The sequence below is a fragment of the Heterodontus francisci genome, chromosome 26 (genome assembly GCF_036365525.1).
Source record: "Heterodontus francisci isolate sHetFra1 chromosome 26, sHetFra1.hap1, whole genome shotgun sequence".
NCBI lineage: Eukaryota > Metazoa > Chordata > Chondrichthyes > Heterodontiformes > Heterodontidae > Heterodontus > Heterodontus francisci.
In genome coordinates, this window is record NC_090396.1 from 38,834,155 (window position 1) to 38,841,134 (window position 6,980).

A 6,980-nucleotide genomic window follows, 5' to 3' on the forward strand; every position below is an offset into this window, starting at 1 on the left:
AGCAAGTCTGCTTGATTACTTTCCACTATCCCTGTCTACAATGAGGAATCGAATGCATGACATCCTTACTTCATATAATTCAGTATCATGTTATGCAACACAGTGTGTTTACCTGCTAAGTCCTTTGAGAAACCAATTAGATTGATAATGATTACGCTTCAAGAGCTGTTTTGCGGTATCATTACTATAAATTTACTGCTGACTACTGGGAAATTTCACAGATGCAATTCACTACATATTTATGCACACTGTGCTTTAACACAAATTTTGAAGCTCAGGTAAGTTTATCAGAATCATTGCAATCTGAGATTTATTATTGTTTCACCAAAGACTAAAGACTGCATCATTATTATTCTTTTTAATATATACAAATACAACTTTTTTGCTGGAGGAGGGCATTATTATAGACAGGAACAAATATCAGGTTTCAAGTTGTGCAACATATAATGTTACAAGACTGACATTAAGACTCAACAAAGTAATACTATGAATATGCTCCAACTGCAATATTATAAAGTTTCTCCTATATTTCAACACTATGAATGAGTGGCAATGAGATCAAAAGTTCCAAATGACTTTTTTATCTAGGTATATGGAGAAATATACAGCGATATTGCCACTGGGTAAATTTTAATATTAAAATCATTTAGGGAAGCAGAATTACTGTCCTTCGACAACTAGAATCATATCTCATTCACATCTCACAATCAAAAACAACTTGTATTTATATAGCACTTTTAACATAATAAAATGCCCCAAGGCACTTCACAGGAGGATTATAAAGCAAAATTTGATACGAGGCCACATAAGGAGATGGCCAAAAGTTTGGCCAAAGAGATAGATTTTAGGAAGCGACTTAAAGGAAGAAAGAGAGGTAAAGAGGCGGAGAGGCTTAGGGAGGGAATTTCAGAGCTTAAGGTCCTGGCACATGGGCGGTATCCAACATTTAGTTTCAGTAGAGCCAAATAATTTCATTACAACCTACAACCTTTAATTATTAGATGGCACTTACTACATTTCCTGGTAGCTATAATTATCACTCAATAAACAGCCGTGGTCAGATTACAATTATAAATCTTTCAGTTGTTCTCATACATTAGCTATTATCATCATGTGGAATCTGGATCAATGTCCACCATTGAACAATAAAACAGACCCAAAACAGAATAAAGCTGCCTCCAAACAATCTCCAGAGTGCTTATTAGCTGGCCTTATTATGTACCTTTGTTCAGATTCTCAGTGCATCACTGTAATAAAGCTGTCTGTATTGACCAGTATTGGTGTTATCTCATTATAGTTCTGCTTTGAGCCAGTCAACAGCAGTATGAACTCCACTGGCATTGAGTTTTTAAAAATAGTTGGCATCCTTCCATCTATGAAAGATGATGGACACACAGCAAACAATCCATTGAGGTGGAGTGTCTTCTCTTGGTGCACATTTGTTGACGGCTGTGAAGACCTATCCTTGAGAGGCAGGTGCTGCCACATGTGCTGCACGTGAAGCTGCCAAGTGATGCTGTGAGTTGTTGTTTTTGACACTGGCGCCTGTTGCCAAGCTGCTGTAACAACTGGTCATTGTGGTAGTACACACCAGTCTACAGGATGGGTTGAATTTTAATAGCGCGCCACAAATCGCAGTGGCATGCTTTGAAGTTGGCGGCCTTCAGGCACGGATGCGCCACCGCTGAGCCCCCATGATATTTCGTGCAGGGCTCATTTAAATGGAGGGGGCGGAGGAGCCGTCCCCCGATGACATAGAGGGGTGGCCGCTCCGTCCCCGACAACGGCGACTGGCGCCACCACACAGGTGCCAGAGCCATTTTTAAAGGGCTTCAAGCCCTTAGCAAAAATTTGAATTTTTAAAGTTATGTTAGTGTTCATTTTATTTTTTTAAAAATTAAAATCTAGAGGCCAATTCCCAAACCCCCAGTGGTTTATTTATTGGCCAATTTAACGAACATTAACTTTATTCCCACCCCGAACATTGCCCCCCCTCCCGCCCACTTTGTCACATTTGCCCTTCAACCCCTTCCCACCATCCCCACAGCTGATAAAAAATGTTTTCCCCACTCCCCCCCCCACTGCCCTAATAAATTCACTCCTCCCCCCTCCCCACCAGTATCTCGCATCAGAACTCCAAACGGAGTTCCGAAGGCGCTCAGGTTGTGACCGTCGGCCGTAATATCGGCGTTGGATGGCCGCTGGGATAAGGTAAGTTGATTTGCATGTTTTTAAAAACAAATTTTAATATTTAAATGAAGGCTGCACTGAGGCCTCGCCACCGCTGGTAAAATGCGAAGGGGCCTGCTCGGCATTGGGGGTCGTGGCGGGTCGTTCCCGCAAGTATTTTACGGAACCCCCGCCATGAACCCCGATGGTGAGGGGCTGGTAAAATTCAGCCCAAAGTGTCTCCATTTCCCTCTGTTGTCAGCTAGTAACTCCCATGTGTGATAGTCAACATTTAGGGCCTTCATGTCAGGCTTGCAAGCATCCTCCAAGCGCAGCTTTGGGTGCCTCACTGGTCGTCTGGCCCCGGCTACCTCACCATACAGAAGGTCTTGGGTATGCGACCATGTCCTTTGGACATGTCCAATCCACTGAAGCTGCCTCTGTTTGATTAGTACCAACACACTTGGGAGCTCTGCATTTGAGAGAACTGCCACATTTGTGATTTTGTCCTGTCAGGATATGCGCATGATGTGCCGCAGATAGTGAAGATGGAAATTATTGAGCTTCTTTTCCTGGTAGCTGTAAGTCACCCATGTTTCACAGCCATACAGCAAGGTGCTGAGAACACAGGCTATGTAAAATGTCAGCTTGGTCCTAAAAGTCAGCTCGGTGTTATTCCATGCGCGTTTTGCAAGTCAGACAAAGGTGATAGCTGCTTTCCATATGTGTGTATCAAGCTCTGCATCAAGGGACAGATTGTCTGTCTCCGTGGACCCAAGGTAGCAGAATTTGCTAACCACTTCCAGTGGGGTGTTATTTAGTGTGATCAGGGGCAGACCGTGGTCCCATGACCACTGTTTTCTTAATGCTTATAGTCAAGGAGAACAAATTCCAGGCATGGGAGAGACAGTCCATGAGTCTTTGTAGCTGAGTTTCCACGTGAGCAACTAGCGCAGCATCATTATCATTTTTAAAAATAAGTTAACAAGCTATACATATCTGTATGGCAACCAAAGGGGGGAGATGAAGATTGGTAAATAATGATGAAATGGAGATTCAAGAATTCCAAGCACATCTGTTAAATGAATCACAATGTCCCCATTGGAGGACCAATAGAAAAGATGTTCCATACCTTGCACTGCCTCTGATTACCACTCTAGGGACATAAAAATAGAGTCTTTCAAACATGAATAATGGCCATTGAGCAGTGTGCTGTTACAGCTTAAATCAGCTCACCCAATGTCTTTTCTCTCTCTCACACACACACACAAACTTCAACCTGGAAACAAATAGTAAGAGCTACAAAAAGAGAGTATGAAAAGAAGCTGCAAGGGATACCAAAATCAACATAAAATGCTTTTACAATTATATCAGCAAAAAGAGGAAGATCAGGAGCAATGTGGGCCCCTTGAAGATTGTTAATCGTGATATTACCAGTGAAAATAAGGAAATGGCAGGCATGCTGAATAATTACTTTGTGCATTATTTACAGAAGAAAAAGAGGTCAGCACGCAGAGATCCCAAGGAATCTAACATTGAATGAGGGACAGGGACTTACTGAAATTAATATAAGCAAAATAAAAGTAATTAAGAAAACAATCACACCAAAGAGTGACAAACCCCCAGGACTAGATGGTTTCCATCACAGAAATAGGTGAGAACATTGCAGGTGCCCTAACTATAATCTTCCAAAGTTCTCTTGATTCAGGTACCATGCACGTCATTCTGTTGTTAAAGAAAGGTGAGAGAGGAAAACCAAAGAATTATAGACAACTTAGCTGAAGATCTGTTGTTGAGAAACTGCAACGGGTAGAAATTCGTCACAGGCGATGACAAAAAATAGGCGGTATTGGATCATTGTATGCAGCTGCTTATATTCAATTCCATTGCAGCCAGTGAATTAAATATCAGATGCAGCATATAACGGGTGCCCAATCTGATATTGCCCGTGTTATGCCACCACCTGGTATGATAATCAAGGCGACAGAACATTGAAATTTTTCAGCTGATCAGAGAGAGCCAGTACAGACTTGTAAAGGGTAGGTCATGTCTGAAGCACCTGATTGAACCTTTTGAAGAAGTGACTAAAGCAGTGGACAGAGAAATGTTTATGGATGGTATTCATATGGACTTCCAGAAGGCATTGTATGAAATTCCTCATAAGAGACTATTAGCTAAAGTTGAAGCTCATGGAATTGAAGGCAAATTACTGCCCTGATTAGGAAATTGGCTGAGCGGAAGGAGACAGAGTGGGGATAATGGGCAGGATGTGACTAGTGGTATTCTGTAAGGATCTGTATTGGGGCCTCAACTATTCACTGTATTTATCAATGACTTAGATGAAGGAAGAGAGCCACATATCTAAATTTGCTGATGACACAAAGGTAGAAAGCATTGTAAACAGCGTACATTGAAGAAATAAAATTACAGAGATATTGATAGATTAAGTGAATGTGATTTCAATGTCGGCAAATGTGAGGTCATCTTATTTTGACCTAAGGTTCTTTCTAAATGGTGAAAAGGGAGGAACAGTGAGGTCCAAAGAGAGTTGGGGGTCCAGGCACATAGTGCATTAAAATGTCATGAACAAGTACAGAAAATAATCAAAAAGGCTAATGCAATATCTAGAGGACAAGGGGGCAGAAGAATTCGTCACCTATACAAAGCCCTGGCTAAACCACTTTGAAGTACTGTGAGCTGTTCTGGGCACCACACTGTAGGAAGGATATATTGGCATGGAGGGAATGCAGCATAGGTTTAACAGAATTATACCTGGACACCAAGGGTTAAACTATGAGGAGCGATTACACAAAGTAGGGTTGCATTCCCTGGAATTTAAAAGGGTAAGAGGTGATTTGATCGAAGTTTTAAAGATATTAAGGGGAATAGATAGAGAGAAACTTTCTGCTGGTTCGGGAGTCTAGGACTCGAGGCATCCTCGAACAATGAGAGCCAGTCCTTTCAGGAGTGAGATTAGGAAACACTTCTACACGCAAAGTGTGGCAAAAGTTTGGGACTCTTTTCTGCAAATGGCAGCTGATGCCCAATCAATTGTTAATTTTCAATCTACAATTGATAAATCAGTCATGATCTCATTGAATGGTGAAACATGCTGGAGGAGCTAAATGGTGTACTCCTGTTCCCATGGAGACACTGTAGTAGGAACCCTGGGCAAGTTTCCCCGTTGTAATCTAAAGGTGCTGAGACCAATGGTAGCATCTCTAGTTCCTCCACTGTAGCTAACTGAGAATGGGAAGCCTAATCACAGACCTGTGTAATAAACACTGAGCCATTGGGAATGTTGAAGCGATTTCAAGGCTGTAACTTCATCTCAAACATGTGAAGTGCTCAACATTTCCTCCTAGTTCAAAATGCAATCTGGACCCCTCAGGATTGACGTTTTGCGATGGCTACTAGAGGTCCATTAATGTCGGTATTCCGGACAGTCACAGATTGAAAAACATTGCCTCTATGAAGAAAGACGATAACTTTAAAGAAAACTAACTTCTGTTTTCGTAATTTGTAACATCTCTTGTCAGGATTACAAGCAACACATAAAGTTTAATATGTTGAGCTGCCCTTTACCACCTCCAACACACACTACATGCGAGGACCGAATGTGAAATTGGCATTGCTCCAACACATACTCTTGAAAGCCGACGGGTTACTGATTATAACACGATTTCACTACAACGTTTCCGATACTTTCCTCTGCAGAAGTGTTGCTGTCAAATCCGCAGCCGGACCGCGCTGCTGAACATCAGCAATAATCAGTGATGTCCTAAAATGGTCCCAATAGTTGTGTCATAACACTGCACCTGCCATGCTTAATTTTGTACCCATATTTTCATTTCGTTTCTATTTTTAAGCACTTTTGCATCTACCACAAATAAATACTTCACAAGCAAAACAAAGACCAGTAGAAAGTCGAAGCAATAGTTTCACATCAAAACATCAATGGTGTTGAACTCACCGATTAAAATCTGTTTTCAGGCCGCAGTAGTTTACGGCTCCCAATCCCAAATGTGGATGTGACGAATTACTAAGCGAACTCCCAAATTTATGCGATTTCAGATCGAAAGTCCAGAGAGTCATTTCAACCTGACAAGAGACAGCCCGCCTACACGCCCGGCTAATTGGTAACTTGAGTTAAAATCCAACCTGAACTTCTCATTGGTTTAACTTGACGCCAGTCAAACCCACTCCAGGAAGTAAGTTTAGCAGAAAGTACAAGAGTAAACTTCAATGTTTGTCTTTGTATAGCTGTAAACGTAGTGTTGGTAAAACACACACACACACAAAAAATGGATTGAAACAGGCAATGATTTCTCCCGGAAGCCAGAATTATGAGTTCTGAAGGATCCCTCACTCTTGGTGGGGGGTATAAGTCATATGAACCCCAAATCAGAAATTCGGTGGCTTTTACCTATTGTTTCAGCCAGTTTCTGCCTTGAGATTGTTTTAGAAGTCACAAAAATACAGAGGCATTTTCCTGTTCAGAGACAATTATGCCCATCTACTGATTGGTGGACCAATCGATAGATAAATTGAGAAATAAACAGATATAAAACCTGTCAGCCATGCCAGGAATTTAAGATTGTAAAGTTCTGTGTAGTTCCTGACATGGAAATTTTTGCAGGTTATTTTATTGTGGGGAAAGTGTGAGGTCATCCACTTGGATGTAACCTTCTGCTGTGCTGTAAATGACTCTATGACCAACAACAACTTATATTTATATAGACACGTGAGGTAATATTAAGGCAGATGACCAAAAGTTTGGTCTGAGGTAGGTTTTAAGCAGATTCTTAATG

General features: G+C 41.4%; 1 protein-coding gene across 4 annotated transcripts in view; it reads right to left on the reverse strand.

Moving 5' to 3' along the window:
- Positions 1–6,276, reverse strand: part of LOC137384272 (phosphoinositide 3-kinase regulatory subunit 6-like) — a 126,330-nt gene extending 120,054 nt beyond the window's left edge. For 2 of the 4 annotated variants that reach the window (XM_068058057.1, XM_068058055.1), the window contains exons 1-2: positions 6,143–6,276; positions 5,440–5,638 (exon numbers count right to left, since the gene is read on the reverse strand). The gene's annotated coding sequence lies outside the window, so the exon portion shown is untranslated. The remainder of the gene's footprint in view (positions 1–5,439; positions 5,639–6,142) is intronic. The other 2 variants (XM_068058053.1, XM_068058054.1) reach the window with 1 other exon arrangement.
- Between the last annotated feature and the right edge of the window lie 704 nt (positions 6,277–6,980).